Source organism: Ursus americanus, chromosome 34, assembly GCF_024610735.1.
Source record: "Ursus americanus isolate L20-20 chromosome 34, mUrsAme1.1.p, whole genome shotgun sequence".
Lineage (NCBI taxonomy): Eukaryota > Metazoa > Chordata > Mammalia > Carnivora > Ursidae > Ursus > Ursus americanus.
In genome coordinates this window covers 24461037-24483650 of record NC_142160.1, presented here as the reverse complement: position 1 = coordinate 24483650, position 22614 = coordinate 24461037, and the positions used below count along the sequence as shown (strand labels likewise).

Genomic DNA, 22614 nt, shown 5'->3' with positions numbered 1-22614 from the left:
TTGTTCATGTCCATGTCCTTGGCACAGAGCCTGGTGCATAGTAGGTGCTCAAAGAGTAATTGGGTTGAATGAAAGATCCTGGGAGAGTGCATTTTTATTCTGAAGATGTCCCTAGCCGTGTAGCCCAGAGCGCACCTTTTTTTTCCTTTTGAGTGCCCAGAGCACTAGTCACGTGTACCACACAATTGTCACAGCATAAAATGCTCGTATCACTCTTGTATCCGGCACAACAACTCTTCACTGGCAGCTCGTAAGGTTCTAGGGAGTAGAGCTGATAACTCGTGCTCCTCTGATTCTCCCTGGCAGTAGCCCTGAATCAATCTGAGTGCAAACCTGATATTTTGTATTTATTGACAGTTGTTTCCTTAAGAAAGAAATGTTTGATAATCAGCCTTTTCTTGCAGCTGGTGCTGTTTATGTAATGAAAATCCTTCTGCTGGAAATTAGTGGTAGACTCTACTATAAAATAGTGTATGCATTTCCGGAAAAAAATACATTTTTGCAAACCTGTGCATTAAACATAACGAGGTTTATGAAGAAATTAAGATTAGGGGCAGGCCACTCAAAACCTATGCAGACTCTAACCACAGCCCTTATGAAAACAAGAATGGCCACCTTGAGAGAGAACTTAGAAGGGGTGGGGGTAGCTAGAGAAGGCCTCAGGAAATATTAAAAAGTGCAAAACCAACAGAGGCCAGATGCTGGGCTGTGGGCACTGAGATGATGCTGATAGAAACAGCCCCGAGTGCACCTGTCGCCAGCAGGGAGCGCTAAAGGCTGGTGGTGGGAGTGGGGGAACCCTTGTCACAGGCACGCACTTTAAATTTTCTTAAAATTGAGCTGAAAGGGCTCCAGCCTGTGTAGCTGCCAAACTTGGCACTTTTTCCTTTGCTGCTGGAGGATCTTTCTGTCCTGTCCCCCTGGCCTAGGTAAACTCACCAGTGAGCCACCAGAATTTGCTCATTGCACAGATACCGTTTCCTCATTTAACAGCTGCGTGTGAGCTACTTGTCATGCGTGTGGTAGCAGGAGAGACTGTACTTCTCTCTGGTCTCAATCTGCTTATCTTCCAGTGTTCCAGAATGTAGTTCCACAGAATTATTGGTTTAAATGTTTTGTTTTCACATCCTTTACTAAAAATAATAACATTGACAAGAACCATTCCTTTCACACCTACTGCCACTGTGAGAAGCCTTTTATGGCCCTGAAAGTGGTCTGCGTTGGTGAATGTTCCATGTGAACTTGAGAAGAATGTGTGTTTTGCTGTTGTTGGGTGACATAGTCTATGGGTGTCCATTATGTCCAGTTGACTGGTGGTGGTGCTGAGTTCAGCTGTGTCCTTCCTGATTTTCTGCCTGCTGTCCATTTCTGAGAGAGGGTTGTTGAAGTCTTCAACTGCAGGGGTGGATTCATCTGTTCCTCTTGTAGTTCTATCAGCTTTGTCTCGTGTATTTTGACACTCTGTTGTTAGGCACACACACGCTCAGGATCGTGATGTCTTCTTGAAGAACGGATCCATTTAGTGTGTAATGCCCCTCTTTACCTCTCTGATGATTTTCCTTGCTTTGAAGGAAGGCTTTGTTTGAAATTAATACATCCACTCCTGGTTTTTTTTTTTTTTAAGATTTTATTTATTTATTTGACAGAGAGAGAGTGAGCAAGCATGTACAAGCAGGGCGAGTGGCAGGCAGAGGGAGAGGGAGAAGCAGGCTCTCCACTGAGCAGAGAGCCCGACATGGGGCTCCATCCCAGGACCCTGGGATCATGACCCGAGCCAAAGGCAGACACTTAACCGACTGAGCCACCCAGGCGCCGCATTGATTAGTGTTAGTATGGTATATCTTTATCCATCCCTTTACTTTTAATATGCATGTGTCTTTATATAAGTGTTTTTTAATTAAAGATTTTATTTATTTATTTGACAGAGAGACATCCAGAGAGAGAGGGAACACAAGCAGGGGGAGTGGGAGAGGAAGAAGCAGGCTCATAGCGGAGGAGCCTGATGTGGGGCTCGAACCCAGAACGCCGGGATCACACCCTGAGCCGAAGGCAGACGCCTAACGACTGAGCCACCCAGGCACCCCTATATAAGTGTTTTTTGATCTACATTGACAATCTTTGTCTTTTAATTAGTGCATGCAGAAAAATGACATTCAAAGTGATTATTGATATAGTCAGGTTAAAATCTACCAGATTTGTTACTGTTTTTTATTTGTTGTCCTTGTTCTTTGTTCCTCTTGTTGTCTTCCACACTTTTTCTGCCTCTTGTGGTTTTAACTGAGCATTTTATAATTCCATTTTCTCTCCTTTCTTAGCATACCAAGTATACTTAAAAAAATCTTTTTAGTGGTTTCCTAGAATATATTCCCTCATAACAATATACATGTACAACTAATCTGTGTCCACTTTCAAATATAACTGTACCATTGGTGTTATAAGAATACACAGTTGAACACATTGTTGGTATTATTATTTTGAACAAACAGTTATCTGTTAAATCAATTAAGAGGAAGAAAAATAAAAGTTTATATTTTACCTTCACTTATTCATTCTTCAGTGCTCTTCCTTTCTTTAGGTAGACTCAAGTTTCTTTTTTTTTTTTTTTTTTAAAGATTTTATTTATTTATTTGACAGAGACAGAGACAGCCAGCGAGAGGGGGAACACAAGCAGGGGGAGTGGGAGAGGAAGAAGCAGGCTCATACCGGAGGAGCCTGATGTGGGGCTCGATCCCATAACGCCGGGATCACGCCCTGAGCCGAAGGCAGACGCTTAACCGCTGTGCCACCCAGGCGCCCCCTAGACTCAAGTTTCTGATGTATATAGTTCTCTTTTCTCGAAAGAACCTTTTTCAACATTTTTTTTTAAGAGAGAGAGAGTGGGAGAGGGGGAGCAGAGGGAGACGGAGAGAGAGAATCTTAAGCAGGCTTCACATCCAGTGCAGAGCCCACTGTGTGGCTCGATGTCATGACTCTGAGATCACGACCCTGAGATCATGACCTGAGCCAAAATCAAGAGTCAGACGCGTACCTGACTGAGCCAGTCCTGCACCCCTCTTGTAACATTTCTTGAAATGTTACTGGCTATAATTCCCTAAGTTTTTGTTTGCCTGAGTCTTTATTTGTCCTTCACTTTTGAAGAATAAGTTCACAGGATACAGAATTTGAGGTTGGTGGTTTTTTCCCTCTCAGTACTTTAAATACTAGACTCTCTTCTTACTTGCATGGTTTCTGAGGAGAAGTCAGATGTGGTTCTTATCCTTGTTCCTGGATACCTAATGTGGGGGGGGGGTTTTGTTTGTTTTGTTTTGTTTTTTTTGTTTTTGCTTTGGTTTCTTTCAGAGCTTTTTCTTTACACTTGTTTTTCTGTAGTTTGAATATGGTATACCTAGGCATAGGGTTTTTGTTTTGTTTGGATTTGTTTTTTGCATTTATCATACTTGGTGTTCTTTAAGCTTCCTGGATCTGTGGTTTGGTATCTGACATCAATTTTGGGAAAATTCTCTGTCATTCTTGCTTCAGATATTTCTTTTATTCTTTTCTCTCTTTCTTCTCCTTCTGGTATTTCCATTACACGTATTCTGCACCATTTGTTGTCCCACATTTTTGGATATTCTGTTCTCCCTGCAGACACACGCCCTCCCCCTTCCCCCGCCCCAGGATTTATTCTTTTTGTTTATTGGTTTTGGAGGATTCTGTTGATATATCCTAAAGCTCAGAGATTCTTTCCTCAGCTGTGTTCAGTCTACTACTAAGTCCATCAAAAGAGTTCTCCATTTTTATTAAAGTGTTTTAATCTCTAGGATTTCATTTTGGTTCTTTCTTAGGATTTCCATCTCTCTGCTTACATTGCCCATCTGTTCTTGCATGCTGTCTACTTTCTCTATTAGTCATGGTTGTTTTAAATTTGTCAGATAATTCCAACATCCCTGCCTTGTCTGGTTCCCATGCTTGTTCTGTGTCTTCAAATTGTCTTATCTTCTGATATGCCTCAATTTTTTCTTGTTAGCTGGACATGGTGTACTGGGTAAAAGAAACTGTCATAAATAGGCTTTTAGTAATGTGGTGGTGAGGCGTGGGGAGAGGGGAAGTACTGTATACACCTATGATTAAGTCTCAGTCTTTCAGTGAGCTCGTGTCTCTGGACCTTGAACTTCACAAGTGCTTCTCAGTTTTTCCACCCTTCAGGTGGAACGGGATGGATGAAGAGGGCTGGTGTTGGGTGTTTCCCTTTCCCCAGGTCAGACAAGCTCTCACAAGACCCCAGCAGGTTAAGCTCTGGTTAAATAGTTTCTCTTGCAGGCCGACCTTGTCAGGAAGAACAGAGGACTCTGGCATGTTTGAGTGTGGTTCCTTTACTTCTCCCCCTGTGAGAAGCCTGAGGGAGTTTTTCTCTGATACTTACCGTAAGAACCTGTTAGAGCTCCAGTCAGTAACACTCACAGAAGTGACTGGGTCCCCTGGAGTTTCTGTCTTTCCAGCTTGTCCACACTGAGCCTCCAGCAGCTCATGTGTCGCAGCTCTGGTTTTCCTGCCCAGCACTGGTTCCCTGGAGCCGTCAGCCGTGAGTTCTGGCTCTAGTAAGTTGTGATTCTCTGTATTCACCTGTCAGTCTCTCCAGTGTGGGGGGACAACGGGTGGCTCTGTGACCTTACTTCTTTTATAGATCTAAGAAGAGTTGTTGATTTTTTTTTAAAGATTTTATTTACTTATTTATTTGAGATAGAGTGAGGGCGAGAGAGAGAGAGAGAGAGAACGTGTGAGAGAGCACAAGCAGGGGGAGTGGCAGGCAGGCAGAGGAAGAAGGAGAGCAGGCTCCCCACTGAGCAGGGAGCCCAATGCAGGGCTCCATCTCAGGACCCCAGGATAATGACCTGAGCCAAAGGCAGACGTCCAGCTGGCTGAGGCACCCAGGCGCCCCGTATTGTTGATTTTTTAGTTTGCTTCCTGTCTTACTTGTTAGGATGGTATGGCTACTTCCACGTCTTACATGCAGAACCAAAAATCAGAACTGCCTGATAAGTATTCTACAGATTTTGTCTATTTAATATTCAAAGCCACCCTGCAATGAAGATAGGCTTGTGCTTTGTTACTGACGAGTAACCTTCCCCTTGGAGCACACCATGGTCTCACCAGGGGTCAGTGGTGGTGTCTGGATGTCAAGCCAGTCCACTGGTCCTCAAACCAAGCTGGGTAGTGAGGAAGGTCTGGAAAAGCACCCTCTGAGCTTTTCCCTCTTCTGGCTTCAAAGAAAAGAGTGGCCGGTCATTTCCTTTTCTTCATCACCCAGAGGTAACTGGTGAGCACGATATCTTGCTTCACAAGCAATCAGTAAAAGTCTTTTTCGTTTGGCAAGTGAATCATCTGCTTCCAAGCTGGTATTTCCTCTCCTTGAAGTGTCTCCACCCCTTATTTTATAGTCAGTTGATTCTGTTGAGAATTTGCAAGAAAGACTTCTTCCTTTATTTATTCTGGAAATACTCTATCAGTCTTTTCCCCAAGCACTTCTGAGCTCACCAGGGGCTGACAAAAATTAAACTTCTTGAAGGCAAAAGTTAATTAAGTTTCTCCTCTAATGCCAAAAATTTAATTGAAGATTTTAGGCAATGACTTACATTTTTTCTTTTCGGTCTACCTACAACATCTATAGGAACATGGCTTGTTTTTAATTGGATTGTCACATGATGCCAATCATTTCTAATACTTTAATGGGAAAACACTGTAGATTAACATTTTTAAGATTGTCAGCTACTCTGGTATTTACTGAAAGGTGTATTGATAAAATAAATGTGTTCAGTCAATAGCATCAACCAGAGTATGAAATAGCAATTTGTAAAAATCTAATGGCATTATTATGTACAAATTCATCAGGTCTTGGAGCAGGGATCTCTGGAAAAGAGCTCTCAAAATTACTTAAAATCAGTGTTCTGCCAATAAACTATATGAAAATGCAGTGGGGAAAGAAAAGGTTGAGTGCAGGTGTCAATCAATTGCTTCTAAAATCCTAAGCCTGCGAAGAGATACTCTTAGTTTCTCATACCATAAAAATGGGAAACTGGGGATACAGCAGGGATAAGCGATGTGACCTTAGTAGAACAACGAGGTAAGAGACCAGGAGCACAGGCGTGGCCTGGTTTCCTGAATTGGGCAGCCAGCCCGTGAATGAGCTGGTGAGACCCATGGAAATGTGTACGGTGCACACTGGGCATCCAGGTCTCTTGCTCTGTCCTCTGAGATCCAATCAAGACGTGTTGTTGGTCTAAACTTGAAGCTGTAGCCTTTCTCTGAGTCTTACTGTGAAATAATTCTTATGGACAAAGAAAATCTCATAAGTAACCCTTCAAAAGCTCACTCTTTCATCCATTCTTTTCCTGATCAAATTTGACTCCTGTGCTCTTTTTTCCACGGGTCTGTTTGGTATTTATGACGGCAAGCTGAGCATATTGCCTTTTGGGCTATCACATTGGAACTGAGATGTATATTGCACTAGAGGCAGGAAGATAAATATATATTTTATGGTGGCAATATGATGCCCTTTTGGTCTGGCTCTTGGGACAAATCGGGGCACATATATGTGGCTCTATCTCTGAAAGATACCTTAAATTAGTTATATGGGTTGATAAATTATTATTTAACTTACAACATGAACCAACGGCTATCAATTTTTATGGCTAAGTGAGATGCTCTGGAGTGACATATGTCTCAAGTCTGAAAAACTGGATGCCATTAACTGGCAACCTGAAGACCGTAAAGATGTGTTCTCAGACCCAAGAGAGCCTTCATGCAGTAGAAGATGCAACTTTACTTTGCTCTCCTCAATATTCCGTGTGGCAAAGGAAAATGACACACATAATTCATGCAGTGCTATAAAAATTCCCACCTTCTTATTTATTCTTGTTCTTTTTTAAGAAGGGCACATTTCAAGGCAGTTTTCTCTGGGACTGAAAAAGTTGGTCAGTATGCCATTTCTTCTTCACAACTGAGTAAAATATGTTAAGATCTGTTCCACTTGTCCTGAGAGACACGGAAGTGTAATGGTTAAGAACATGGATTCTGGGGTCAGCCACCTAGGGTTCAAATTCCATCTCCACCAATAACTAGCTGTGTGACTTTGGGCAAGTTACTTTGCTTCTCTGTGCCTCAGGTTAAATGGGTTTATATATTTTTTAACTATATATATGTACATATATATTATATAAAATATATATACACATATATAAATATTACATATATATTTAGAAGAAGATCTGGCTTCTGTTAAATACTGTGTGTTTGCTGTATATTTCAGAAGCAGAAGTAAAGTTTTATATCTTTACCCACAAGATTTTAGGGACTGACTTGGGTCATTATAAACAAATTTGTGAGCAACATTAACGATCACAAATAAAACATAAACGATTCCTTACCTGGAAGCTACACTGGCTGTGGAGATCAAGTTTCAATGTCCTCTTAGGTTGGCAATTCACTTCTGGGTCCCTTGAAGAGGTTTGTTCATTTCGGATATATCTTTCTTCAGAGGAGTTAAATCTTTTCTGAACGTGGATTCATACACTTTACTCTAATTACCAAGTTTATCTTTCTTTCTTCCAATTGCTACGGGTATTTCTTCCCCTACTTCAGGAAATTAGCAGATGTCAATTTCATTGTGTTTCTCTGAGGTTATGTAACTTTGCAAACCAAGAGTCGCTAAAAACAAAAAGCACCACCACAAGACAAAAACAACAGTTCTTTTCTCTCCTGCTTTCCATTCACACGTCTGTATTTTCTCTCTCCCCACACTTCCCTTGGTGTGTTAAATGCCTCGCACATTGCAGATGTTGACCAAGGAGCCACCACAGACGTTGCCTGGGCACCTTCTAATTCAGCTCTCAAACTATGAGATTACCGTAGGAAGAGAAATCTGGGATTTGATTTCCACAAGAAGCCACTGTTCCCGGAGCAGATGGTAAGATTGAGATAAACAACCAAACAGAGAGCACCTGAAGAGGCAAAAGAATGTCCAGGAATGTTAAGTTTCCAGTTTCATCTTAAAACATAACACACAAGAGTCAGTGCTTGTAGTGCAGTAGGAATTTAGGATTGAGTGAAATCCTATAAAAAACATGTGATGAATCTATTAAAAATAGTTTTTAAGTTTATTCCCCAACATATTTCTAAACCAGCTTATGAGCTCTTGATAAACTGGTGAGGGTTCACACGGGATGACCAGCAAAGATGGACATTTGGAATCTCATCGCGGAGGAAGGGGGTAGGAGGGAAGTAGTGATGTTAAGCCTGGTGAAGAGGATGGGAAGTCAAAGCTGTCGGGCTATATTGGAAGTTATGACTTGGAAAAGAGGAAGTAAAATTGTTCTGTGTTAAAGAGAGTAATTAGCATACAGGTGGAAGTTAACAGCAAATTAAATTTCAACTCAGCATAAGAACCAAGTGACAATTAGAGATATCCGGAAGGTAGATGGGTTTGCTTTAAGATGTAGTTAAAGCTTTTGTCAAATTAGCTTCTCTGACCGACATCATTTAATCATGTATCAGGGATTCCTTAGAAGATCATGTTGAATGGAAGAGGGATCTTGCTACTTGAGCCCCTTGCAACATTCTGTGAATTAAAAAATCACACTAAAAACAAATCGAGGAGGGCACTAGAAGTAATGAGCACCGGGTATTGTAGGCAATGGGTGAATCACTAAGTTCTACCTCTGAAACTGATAATACACTGTATGTTAGTTAAATTGAATTTAAATGAAAAACTTAACAAAAACAGACAAACCAAACAAAGCAAGATTTGGTTTCAGGAACAAATGATGGCAGCCCAAGTTGCACAGAGGAAAAGAGTGCGTGTGGCTGTCCAAAATCAAAGAGAAAGAAAAAAATCGAGTGTATTCTCCCAGGGTTCGATGGGAATGTGTAGACTTCCTCTCCAAGCATTTATTAGGCACCCATTACATGGAGAGTACTATGCTGGATTATGCACACAGTGTCCAGCAGTGGGCAGGGGTCATGCTTTTGGGACAAGCCAGCATTTGAACTGCCTTCCTCTGTTTTGGGGAATTCCTTCACTTTACAAGCCTAGGGAGAGGTAGCCCCCACTTTGTTCCATAGCAATTGTTTTTACATTTCTAAGATTTAGCTGCGGTAAAGTCATCCCCAGTCACATGAGAGGCGTCTGTTGGAGATTTGTAAGGGTCACAAGGATTCTCCTCCAGGGCAGGGAGGGTTTTGAGGAGAGTTCCCCGGAGCAGCAGAATTGCGGTGCTCACGGCAGCAGCCAGGATACAGGCTGGAGTCATCCTTGGTACATGATGTAGCATCTAGTGACTGGTGGCCTCAGCCAGGAGCATCCTCGCTAAAAGTTCTGCAGCGTGATTTCAGGCCTCGTTCCTCACTGCATACCCTAAACCTTGTTCTCCAGCCTTCTTAAAAATTCTACGAGCTATGCAGTATCTTTGAACAATTTTCTTTTGAACCTGTGTGAGTTGGGGTTGATACTTTGCGTTCATATGAGAACCCTCAGTGATACCCAGATTGCTACCAGGAGTGATTGCAAGCACCTGACTTTCAAGGAAATAGAGGAGTCTGGAATTTTTTTATATGCCCTAGTTGGGGCTGAAGATGGAAAATCCAACTATGTATTAAGGCCGGGACGACTGTAACTAATGATGCAGTGTCACAGAAACAGTTACGAGACAGTTGTGAATCAAGTAATATCTGGGAAAAGTGCTGAAAGACTTTGCCAAGTTCTGGCTCTCTTTCTAAAGTCTGAGAATTGGGATAGAAGTGCACTCGCAGGTAGCTAGATAAAGGCAGAAAGAAGATAGTGTGAAATAAAGTTGAACCTATTCACACCGGGATTCTTAGCAAGTATTCTGGAGTTCATGTCTAGCTCAAGTGGTAGAGAGTGGTTCCAATTGTTTGCTTATTTTAGTATCTGAGATCTGGATTCAGTGGCGGCCATACTAAATGAAGTTGAGATGCCAGGGTTTCCTTGGTATTAAATAGAGGAAGAAATCCCAACTCTTTGAAGATGAGGATGTGGAGGGGATTTGTCACTTTTAATCTGGCTATATTAACTATGTCCCATTGATAAATATATTGGAAAAGAAGTATCAACACTTTTGTAAAATCCTGTGGAGTCTCTTCTCCATAGGCTGAGGATTTAGTGTACGATGTGAAGGTGTAAATGTGTTTCCTATTTTGAGTGTGGACATCAGAGGCTGGTTATATAGATACCACACTAGACCACAAAGCCGGAATCTGAACCAGAATATTTCTGATCCACAGGAATCTTCGATGACGGTCCATCAGTCCCAGGGCAGTAGGGTGGAAATGGATGGGCAGCCCATTAAAATATAATCTGATTTGTAAGGCTGATAAAACAGTAAAGCTGGGTAATAGAGGCCTGATTTGAGCTACCAGAATAGAGACATGGCTCTGTTTTGTGCCTGGGTCTTAATTTATAAAGCTGAGTAATGACACAGAGAAACCAGTGCTACTTGAAAGAATTTTATGACTTAAATTTCCGGAGAGAAGGGGGCATGCCGCGCAGGGCCACAGGGGAAGCATGAGATTTTTGGTCAGGAGGCAGAAGCAAGAGGGAGGGGAAATCCTAAGCCATGGCTTTTATTGGGGTTGTTGTGGGAAAGGCAGGGTAGCGTAAATGGTTTAAGATTGGCTAGTTTGAATAATGTTGGTGGACTCTGGACTGTACAGGTGGCCTCTAGTTGTCTGGTAACTGGCCCTAGAGTGATTTAGGGCAGGAGAAATACTGGTTTGATGTGACAGACAGGGGAGACACATAGACTCCTGAATGGTTGTTTGCATATGAAAGTTGTGCTTCCGGCTGAGCCCTGTGCTGTTTCTAACAATGGGCTAGCCCAAGAAGGGCAGTCTGTCTCTGCCAGCATGGTATTTGAGGTCTCAAAACATTATAAGATACAGAAAATAAAAAAAAAAAAACATGATTAATCCAAGACCCCTGTCCAAATTTCAGGCTTCAGTCTGTCTGTACACCAATATAGAGTTTAGGTACCCTCAAGGCTAAGGACCTGTTACGAGTTTGTGTTGTGATTCTTCCTCTTACATTTCACTGAAGGAACCAGTAGACATTCGTCATGGTAAATGGATTGTGGAAAGGAAAATACCCAAACCGTCTGGGCATTATTGGACATTGGATAAATAAAGTCAACACTAATTCCTGGAGACCTAGACAGCCATTGTCAGAATAGGGCTTACAGTGGTTGGAAAATGCATAGAGTTTCTACCCTAGTTCTTCCCTGCTTTAGGCTCATGGAGACCTTAAACACATTCTGTGGTTATGTCCCCAGTTAGGAGAGTATATCTGTAATACACACATCACTTGGCAGAATCCATATACTGGCCTTTTGTCCTGGAGTAGTGGCTCGTGTGGTAGGAAGAGCCAGGTGGAAGTCTGTAGAACTTTCTCTCCCTGCCAAAATAGCAAACTAAGAGCAGTGCCCCACTGCTGGGGGAAATCCCAAAGTTAAAGGTCCCCATCAAAACCCTGAAAGATGCAGGGATGGGGATAGGATGATATACCATCTAACTCACTAGTTTGGCTCATGCTGAGTCTGGACTGCTTGATCAGGAAGACTGTCTCCTTGCAGCTTCTACTCCACATGTGCTCTCCTAAGATAATCAATACATCTTCTAATTATAGGTAGGCAACTATTAACACAGTGAACCGTTTTTCTCTAGGGGTCGGCAAGCTTTTTTTTAAAGGACCATACAGTAAATATTTTAGGTGTGTGGGGCCATATGATCTCTATTGCAACTGCTTGACTCTGACCTTTTAGTGCAAAAGCAGCTATAGACTGTTCCAGTAAAACTTTATTTATGAATACAGATAGCCAGCCCCTGGGCTTAGTTTGCCAACCTTTGCTCTATCTCAATAACCAGAAAACACCAAAAATAATTTGCTTTAACCAGAATGGGACAGTGGCCCATCTTTACCAGTGTTGCTGGGTCAAAGGGTGTCCCAACATATACAGGTCGAGTCTGGAACAGGTCTCCTCCAAGATCATTTTGGCTCTAAGATTTCATGGCTCTGATGCAAATACTCCCACCCCTTTTCCATCATATTCCAAGGGTACAGAGAGAGATGCTGCAACACCTCATTTGCCTATTAAGAGTCTCAGACTTCCACCAGAAACTAAAAAATGCAATTACACGCTTCTTTCAGGATAGTGGGTGAAATTTACATTGCGTCCATATAATTAAAAGGTTCCATTTCAGTGAGTTTCCCAAACAAAAAATTAATCCGGTCAAAGTTGACTCAGTGAATTCTCCACTAGAAACAAACTTCCAGCAACCCATCTGCCTCCAAGGAAAATAGTAAAGTTCTGCACCATCTAGCACTCTGCCACACCTACAGTTCTTCATCTGTGCTTTTCAATAGTGTAAAGACGGATCATAGAGTCTTTCAACTGGTATTTTCTCAGAGGACATCGGGTGTGTGCTCTCTTACTAGCAGACCTTGAGATTCAGGTTTGAACGAGGGTGGAGTTGAGTTTGTATTTAGTGATGCATTTCTAAATATCAGATATGAGAGGTATGCCCAGGCCATCCCCACCTTCCTAATAACTTTGGCCCTAGTGAAATCTGATCCCTCCCCCGTAGAGACATGCCACGGGTTCTGAATTACTATGTGCCAATCCTATTAGTCACCATAAACCTGCTAGTGTGCCCCATTTAAACAGGCACATTGGATTTCAGACCAGCACAGTGATAGACAGCAGAGCTGACAGCTGCTCCATCAATCATCTCTCTAGGCTGTGCCCTGCAGCTGCTTAGAATTATCACTTATTTGTGGTTTAAAATAGACACTTGATAATAATAACTCAAAAGCCAACATGGCCGCAAAGGGGAGAGAACTGGCCCTTGAGGTCTGGGGGAACTTTGTGGTTGGATATATATTTTAGCTTATGTTGTTTGAATACATCTCGTTACTCCCTGTGAGTGACCCTTAATCTGTCACCTGAGGGATCAAGCTCGCCGCAGAGTGCCTGACTAAATGGAAATATACAGCCCATTTTGCCTTTAAACCCTTCTCTGGAAACTCAAGGGCTTAAATACCTAGCAGAGATTTCCCTGGTTCAGGAACTCAGCGGCCGTAGCTTGACTGGCTTAGCTTTCCTTCTGGGTTGCTGCGTCCTCATGAAGTTTGCCAAATGCTGGATCCGTCCCTAAGAGAAAGTGGAGTGTCGACCCAGTAGATTTTTCTCTTAAGCCAGTGTTTGGTGAGATGCAGCGAGTGCATTCTAAGGGAGAGAGAGGACGCTGAAGATGACAGTGATTTGGACTTGGTTTATAGACAAGCTGGCCGGGGAAATCCGAGCATTTCAGTCATTGTCATGACTACCATAAATCAACAGGGGTGAGTAAACTTTGACGAGCTCCATTTTGCTCATTAAAATGGTTGTGCCATAGTCTAGCATTTGGTGGCTATAAACTGGCCTTCAGCTATGAATCACTTAAAAAACTGTTTTGTTGATTTATCATTTAAATTACAATATTATATTAGTTTTAGGTATACAACATAGTGATTTGATATTTTTATACCTTATGAAACGATGACCTTCATAGGTCTAGTTGCCATCTGTCACTACACAAACTTATTACGGTGTCATTGATTATATTCCCTATGCTGTACATTACATCTCTGTGACTTGTTTATTTTATAAGTGGAAGTTTGTACCTCCTAATCCCCTTCACCTCTTTTGCCCTTCACCCCACCCACCTCCCCTCTGGCAACTACCAGTGTGTTGTCTCTGTATCCACCAGTCTGTTTCTGTTTCTGTTTTGTTTTGTTTGATTCAACATAGAAGTGAAATCATACGGTATTTGTCTTTCTCTGTCTGACTTCTCTCACTTAGCATAATTTCTTTTGAAGGCAGACTTCTTAACAACGTAAACTGCAACTAGGCCATGGAACCTCAAGTAAGATCATCGAAAGATAGCTTCTCGTTTATTGACCAAGGTAGGGCAGAGGGAGCATGTCATGGGAGAAAAACAGAGAGAAAAGCTTCTTTTAATGTCTGCTCCAGAGCCAAAGAGTGTTTCCTGATTTCTGTCAATGGCAGTACGAGAGATTAAAGTGCACAAAATTAAGGGAAATCCCACTGGCATCATCAGGCAGTCCACCTTGATCAATCTATATGAACTTTAAGAATAAAATAGGAATTTGGGGGTTTTATGTATAAAAATCAGCCATTTGTTATATGAAAAATTATTTATGAGTGGGCCAGACAAGGATTTGTGTTATCTATTATCTGTGAAATATGGTTTAAATTGCCTTCTGTTTACATTTGAATGAGATATGTTTTATTTTTTTCAGTGGATTTTGTTTCCATCACATGGTTTTCTTTTTCACTCTGTGACACTTGAACTTAAAAAAATTGAAGGACACTCAAGAGCTCTTCTGAAAGTTGAATATTTTTCAAATTAAATCTATGAATTATTTTCAGAAAGAGGAATTTTTTTTAAAGTCCAAATGAAATAAACATGTTTAAATATCCAGAGTCCTAAGGCGTACTGTCATTCAGTGACAGTCTGACATGCAATTAGATAAATACTCAAGCTCTTTCAGCTGGGGGTGTTGAGAAGCTGTGGGTGAAGGGCTCCTGGGGGTTGGGGAGGGTTTCTGACTGGCTTCTCCAAGCCTTGCACCATTTGCTCTCATCCTTCCTTTTGTGTCGGGCGTAGAACCATCAGTGGCTGGGGAGGAGCGCATGCTTGGAACCCTGTACTGAATACCCACCTTGAGGTATGGTGAGGGGATAGGGCTCTTGAGGGTGGGAGAGGATAGCAAGGTGAAAGAGTAGTGAAGCCATGTAAAAGGGGACATCTCTGTCCCCAAATTCAGCCTGTCTGTAGGCCAGGGCCCTTACACATCAGATATGCGGGTTTACTGCTCCAGTTAGGACAGAAATGATCACGTGGCACATTCAGAACACATGGACTCCATGGCCATGGGATCCATGTGCTCTGTGACATCTTACAATGGTAAGGCTGTTTGCCTGCCTCTGCATGGAGAGGTTCTTGACTGGGGTTGCAAAGCTCAATCAATGAACACTTCGTCTTTGAGCGCCTTGGGAAGGTGGCGGGACCATACCCATTCATGGATAAGAAAACTAAGGCTCGGAAAAGTGGTGCCTCCCAACCTGACCAAGGGGGATGGAGAGGATTATTTGGGGAGCCTGAGTCCCAAGCTCATTCCAAAGAAGGATGGCTAGGGGGCAGGGGTGCATGGGTTGGCCCAGACTATCTGTTGTTCCTGGATTGGCCAAGACCCTTCCTCTCCATGAACCTCAGTTTCCCTTTTTGCAAGTAGTTGGTGATGCTGGGGGCTTTCCAGAAGCTTGTCATTCCAAGAGGCCTGGAGGAAATAGTCTCAGAAAAGGCCTTGAGTGAGGATGTGGAAGGCCAGAACTGGGTTCAAATCACCTGGCATTTTCTCTCCACATCCAACCCCAGATCCTTTTCTCTCTGCATCTGAAAATGCTTTCAGGGCAATTGGATCCTGTGAGGTGCAAGGAGGTATGCAGTTTCCTATAGAATGTGGCTGAGGTTCCAGGCCACCCCTAATATTTGTGGAGTACCAGGCAAGAGTACGAATAGCAGCCCAGTAATCAAATGCCTGCGTGGTGACAGTGTAAACGCCAAGCTACTAACCTTTTTTTTTTTTTTTTATAATTTTTATTTTGTTATGTTAGTCACCATACAGTATGTCCCCAGTTTTTTTTTTTTTAAATGATTTTTTATTATATTATGTTAGTCACCATACAGTACATCCCCGGTTTCCGATGTAAGGCTCAATGATTCATTAGTTCTGTATAACACCCAGTGCACCATGCAATACGTGCCCTCTTTACTACCCATCACCGGTCTATCCCATTCCCCCACCCACCTCCCCTCTGAAGTCCTCAGTTTGTTTCTCATAGTCCATAGTCTCTCATGTTTCATTCCCCCTTCTGATTACCCCCCCTTTCTTTATCCCTTTCTTCCCCTTCTGATCATCCTAGTTCTTATGTTCCATAGATGAGAGAAATCATATGATAGTTGTCTTTCTCTGCTTGACTTATTTCACTTAGCATTATCTCCTCCAGTGCTGTCCATGTTGTAGCAAATGTTGAGAACTCGTTCTTTCTGATAGCTGAGTAATATTCCATCGTATATATGGACCACAACTTCTTAATCCAGTCATCTGTTGAAGGGCATCTCGGCTCCTTCCACGATTTAGCTATTGTGGACATTGCTGCTATGAACATTGGGGCGCATATGGCCCTTCTCTTCACTACGTCTGTATCTTTGGGGTAAATACCCAGTAGTGCAATGGCTGGATCATAGGGTAGCTCAATTTTTAACTTTTTAAGGGACCTCCACACTGTTTTCCAGAGTGGCTGTACCAACTTGCATTCCCACCAACAATGTAGGAGGGATCCCCTTTCTCCACATCCTCTCCAACAATTGTTGTTTCTTGCCTTGTCTATTTTTGCCATTCTAACTGGCGTAAGGTGGTATCTCAGTGTGGTTTTGATTTGAATTTCCTTGATGGCTAATGATTTTGAACATTTTTTCATGTGTCTGTTAGCCATTTGTATGTCTTCATTGGAAAAGTGTCTGTTCATATCTTCTGCCCATTTTTTGATTTGTTTATTTGTTTCTCGTGTATTGAGTCTGAGAAGTTCTTTGTAGATCTTGGATACCAGTCCTTTATCTGTAGTGTCATTTGCAAATATCTTCTCCCATTCCGTGGGCTGCCTCTTAGTTTTTCTGACTGTTTCCTTGGCTGTGCAGAAACTTTTAATCTTGATGAAGTCCCATAAATTCATTTTATCTTTTGTTTCTCTTGCCTTTGAGGATGTGTCATGAAAAAGGTTGCTTTGGCCGATGTCGTAGAGGTTGTTGCCTATGTTCTCCTCTAGAATTTTGATGGATTCCTGTCTCACATCGAGGTCTTTCATCCATTTGGAGTTTATTTTTGTGTATGGTGTGAGATAGTGGTCAAGTTTCATTCTTTTGCATGTAGCTGTCCAATTTTCCCAGCACCATTTATTGAAGAGACTGTCTTTTTCCCACCAGATGTTTTTTCCTGCTTTATCAAATATTAGTTGCCCAAAGAGCCGAGGGTCCATTTCTGGGCTCTCTATTCTGTTCCATTGGTCTATGTGTCTGTTTTTGTGCCAGTACCATGCTGTCTTTGTGATCACAGCTTTGTAGTACAGCTCGAAATCCGGCATTGTGATGCCCCCAGCTTTGTTTTTCCTTTTCAACAGTTCCTTGGAGATTCGGGGCCTTTTCTGTTTCCATACAAATTTAAGGACTGTTTGTTCCAGTTCTTTGAAAAATGTCCTTGGTATTTTGATCGGGATAGCATTGAAAGTGTAGATTGCTCTGGGTAGCATGGACATTTTAACTATGTTAATTCTTCCGATCCATGAGCATGGAATATCTTTCCATCTTTTTATGTCTTCCTCAATGTCTTTCAAGAGTGATTTATAGTTTCTAGAATATAGGTCCTTTACGTCTCTGGTTAAGTTAATTCCAAGGTAACGTATGGTTTTTGGTGCTATTGTAAATGGGATGGATTCCCTAATTTCTCTTTCTTCGGTCTCGTTATTCCTGTATAGAAATGCAACTGATTTCTGAGCATTTATTTTGTATCCTGCCACGTTACTGAATTGCTCTATAACTTCTAATAGTTTGGGAGTGGCTTCTTTTGGGTTTTCCATATAGAGTATCATGTCATCTGCGAAGAGAGACATTTTGACTTCTTCTTTGCCAATTTGAATACCTTTGATCCCTTTTTGTCGTCTGATTGCTGTTGCAAGGACTTCTAGTACTATGTTGAATAATAGTGGCGAGAGTGGGCATCCTTGTCGTGTTCCTGATCTTAAGGGAAAGGCTTCCAGCTTTTCCCCATTGAGAATAATATTTGCAGTAGGCTTTTCATAGATAGCTTTTATGAGATTGAGAAATGTACCTTCTATTCCTACACTCTGAAGGGTTTTAATCAGGAAAGGATGCTGTATTTTGTCAAATGCTTTTTCGGCATCGATTGAGAGGATCATATGGTTCCTGAGTCTTTTCTTGTTGATATGATGAATCACGCTGATTGATTTGCGAATATTGAACCACGCTTGCATCCCAGGTATGAATCCCACCTGATCGTGATGGATAATCCTTTTAATGTACTGTTGGATTCTATTAGCAAGTATCTTGTTGAGGATTTTGGCGTCCATATTCATTAGGGAAATCGGTCTGTAATTCTCCTTTTTGATGGGGTCTTTGCCTGGTTTGGGGATCAAGGTAATATTGGCCTCATAGAATGAGTTTGGTAGCTTTCCTTCTGTTTCTATTTTTTGAAATAGCTTTAGGAGAATAGGTATTATTTCTTCTTTGAATGTTTGGTAGAATTCCCCAGGAAAACCGTCCGGGCCTGGAGTTTTGTTATTTGGAAGGTTGTTTATCACTGACTCAATTTCTTCATAATTAATTGGCCTGTTTAAGGAATCAATTTCTTCCGGTTTCAATCTTGGTAGTTTATAGGTTTCCAGGAAGGATTCCATCTCTTCCAGATTGCTTAGTTTATTGGCATATAGCTGTTGATAAAAATTTCTAATAATCCTTCCAATTTCAGTGGTGCTCGTCGTGACCTCTCCTTTTTCATTCATAATTTTAATAATCTGGGTCCTTTCTCTTTTCTTTTGGATAAGTCTTGCCAGTGGTCTGTCAATTTTATTGATTCTCTCAAAGAACCAGCTTCTAGTCCTGTTGATCTGCTCTACTGTACTTCTGGTTTCTGCTTGATTGATTTCAGCTCTAATTTTGGTCAACTGCTTCCTCGTGCGTGGATTAGGCCTGTCCCTCTGTTGCTGTTCCAGCTTCTTGAGGTGAGAATATAAAAACTGCATTTTAGATTTTTCTATTCTTTTGAGTGAGGCTTGGATGGCTATGTATTTCCCCCTTAGGACTGCCTTTGCAGTATCCCATAGGTTTTGGACTGTTGTATTTTCATTCTCATTGGTCTCCATAAATTGTTTAATTTGATTTTTGATTTCCTGGTTTATCGAGTCATTCCTGAGCAGGATGGTTCTTAGTCTCCAAGTGTTTGAGTTTCTTCCAAATTTTTCCTTGTGGTTGAGTTCCAATTTCAGAGCGTTGTGGTCTGAGAATATGCAGGGGATAATTTCAATCTTTTGGTATCGGTTGAGACCTGTTTTGTGTCCCAGAACATGGTCTATTCTTGAGAATGTTCCATGGGCACTAGAATAGAATGAGTATTCTTTGGTTCTGGGGTGTAGTGTTCTATATATATCTATGAGGTCCAACTCGTCGAGTATGGCATTCAAAGCCTTTGATTCTTTGCTTAGTTTTTGCCAGGGTATTCTGTCTATTTCTGATAGTGGAGTGTTGAGGTCCCCTACTATTAATGTATTTTTATCTATGTGTCTCTTTATTCTGGTTAAGAGTTGGCTTGTGTATCTTGCTGCTCCCCTGTTGGGGGCATATATATTTATAATTGTCATATCCACTTGTTGAATACTTCCCTTAAGAATAATATAGTGCCCTTCTGCATCTCTAACTATAGTCTGTAGTTTAAAATCCAATTTATCTGATATGAGAATTGCTACCCCAGCTTTCTTTTGAGGTCCATTTGCGTGAAAGATGGTACTCCATCCCCTTACTCTCAGTCTGAATGCATCTTTGGGTTTGAAATGAGTCTCTTGTAGACAGCAAATGGATGGGTCATTTCTTTTTATCCAATCTGCAACCCTGTGGCGTTTTATGGGATGGTTCAAACCATTTACATTAAGACTGATTACTGAGAGATATGATTTTAATGTTGCCATGTTGCCAGTAAAGTCTTTGTTTGTATTGGCTGTGACTTTCTGTTCTGTATCACTCTTGGGGCCTTTTTACTTTTATAGAACCCCCCGTAATATCTCCCGTAGGGCTGGTTTCGTGGTTACAAAATTGGTTAGTGACTGGCGATTCTGAAATGTCTTTATTTCTCCATCAATTCTGAATGACAGCCTTGCTGGATAAAGGATCCTTGGCTGCATGTTTTTCTCTGAAAGAGCTTTAAAAATGCTCCCCCAACCCTTTCTCTCATTCCAGGTCTGTGTAGACAGGTCTGACGTAATTCTGATGCTTTTGCCTTGGTACGTGAGAAATTTCTTTGCCCTGGCCGCTTTCAATACTGTATCCTTGCATCTAATATTTGCGAATTTCACTATGACGTGACGTGGCGTAGGTTTGTCATGGTTGAGCTTGGGAGGGGTCCTCTCTGCCTCTTGGACACGAATGTTTGTTTCCCTTGCTAGATTAGGGAAGTTTTCAGCTACAATTTGTTCAAATATCTCTTCTAGACCTCTGTTTTTCTCCACCCCCTCGGGGATGCCGATGATTCTAACATTGGATCGTTTCATTGAGTCAGTAATGTCCCGTAACCTACATTCGTGGGCGTGGATTTTTTTAAGACCATCTTCTATTTTCATTTTTTCCTCTATTAACCCATCCTCCAATTCACTAACCCGTTCCTCTGCTTCTGCGACCCTGGCCGTCAGAGCCTCTAGTTTTGCCTGCATTTGGCTCATAGAATTTTTAATTTCTGTCAGATTCGCTCTCATTTCTGTCCTTAAGGATTCTATATTCTCAGTAACCTTTTCGTTAATAGTTTTTTCAATTCTACTCATCATTTTGACCATCGTTACTCTGAATTCCATTTCTGATAATTTGGTTACATCCATATCCATTATTTCTGTGGCAGAGGCCACAGACTCACTGTCTTTTCTTTGCTGGGGGGGGCTTCTCCTTCTTGTCATTCTGATGAAGAGAGGTTGCGGGGTTTCCAGAGCCCAAATTATTGACTGGGTCCCAGGCCGTGCCCCTTGTTTTATAGGGATCTTAGGGATGTGGGTTTCTTCTTTAAAGATTTTATTTATTTATTTATGTGGCAGCCAACCAGCGAGAGAGGGAACAGAAGCAGGGGAGTGGGAGAGGAAGAAGCAGGCTCCCAGCGGAGGAGCCCGATGAGGGACTCCTTTCCGGAACGCCGGGATCACGCCCTAAGCCGGAGACAGGCGCTCAATGACTGCGCCACCCAGGCGCCCGGGTTGTGGGCTTCTTGATTTTTCAGCCTGCCTTCTGGGGGAGGGGCCCGCCGCGCCGATACTCAGGCAACCCTGTTTGGGTAGAGTCTCGGCGTCCCCTGCGAGGGGAGGATGGGGATGGGCACTCCCTGAGCCGGTATTTCCAGGCTTTTGTTCTCTGGCGGCTTTCCCTGGCGGTTTGCTGTGCCTCTTCTGAGAGTCAGAGCAGCAGCGGCCGAATTTCAGCCTCTGTCACAGAACAGAGGGATTGCGGCCCGTTCTCTACTAATGTTCTGGCCACTTTAACTCTGTTACTGTTGGTGCTGCTCAACCCTGCAGCGTCCCGGGATGTGCGCCCCACACCCGGCGTCCCAGCCCTCACTTCCAGGGCCGGCGCGTCTCTGTCCTTTGTGTTTCTAACGCCGCCAGCCGCCAGCCGCCCCGCGCCCGCTCCCGGATCTCCCGGTGTCAGTCTGGATCCAGTGAGCGCACCAGGATTCCGGGGTTCCGCGAGATGCCTGGTGGCGCGTGCACCCGGCTCACGGTCTCAGTCTGCTATTTTGCGGGTGCCATCCGCGAGCCCCGCCCGCTCCCCCGTGCAAGTGGCTGCCGCTTCCCGGCGCCCGAACACGGCGGCTCCCTCCCCCTTCCATTTATCTTCCGGTATCTGTGCACGGTTTCATGGCTCCCCGCTTCGTACCTCAATACTCAGCGCTGGAGATGTTCATTTGTAGAGATCCAGATGCGTCTTCCTGCGTTTCAGGCTGGTTCCGTGGTTGTTTAGGCTGGTCTGGTACCTATCCAGCTCGACTCGGAGGACCGGCTGAAAACGGTGTCTCCTACTGCTCCGCCATCTTAACTCCAACTCCATGTCCCCAGTTTTTGATGCAGTGTTCCATGATTCATTATTTGTGTATAACACCCAGTGCACCATGCAACACGTGCCCTCCTTACTACCCATCAAGCTACTAACCTTTAAGTAAAGGACTGAAAATCAAACGGGTCAGGAGAAGATCTGGCTGTGGTCTGTCTCACTGTGCTGTGCTCCCGGGGAGGACATACCACCTTTTGTCTCTGTGGTTTGCATATTACAGCGGCTCTACCAGTTGCAAATACGAATGAACTGGGACCACTTATGAAAAATACCATTGCCTGGACCCCAGTCCAGAACAAACAAATATATTGTGGGTGGAGTTTATATAAGATGAGCGTGATGACCTTTGATCCATAAAAGAAGGGATTTATTTTCTTGGAGCCCTTTTGGCTCTTCATATATCAGATTCTATGAAATTTTCATTTCTCTGTTCCAAAGTTTGATGTGTTCATATACTTCTCCCAACAGCTAAATCATTCTGTATTTCTGGACCACTTTTGTACTCTAAAACTTCATAACTCTTTTGGAAGAATATAATATATTTTATAACTTTCCTGCTAAAATTCACTACATATCCTTAACATCAAGCCACTATAAAGTCACTTAATATAGCTTTTTTTCTCTCAGTGTTAT

At 42.5% G+C, this 22614-nt stretch overlaps 1 long non-coding RNA gene across 4 annotated transcripts in view; it reads left to right on the top strand.

Moving 5' to 3' along the window:
• Positions 1–12868: 12868 nt before the first annotated feature.
• The window catches only part of LOC123781430 (uncharacterized), a 199779-nt gene continuing 190033 nt past the window's right edge, over positions 12869–22614 (top strand). For 3 of the 4 annotated variants that reach the window (XR_015722908.1, XR_015722907.1, XR_015722905.1), the window contains exon 1: positions 12869–13387. This is a non-coding gene — a long non-coding RNA (uncharacterized LOC123781430). Of the gene's footprint in view, positions 13388–13903; positions 13991–22614 lie in introns of all 4 variants that reach the window. The other variant, XR_015722906.1, reaches the window with a different exon arrangement.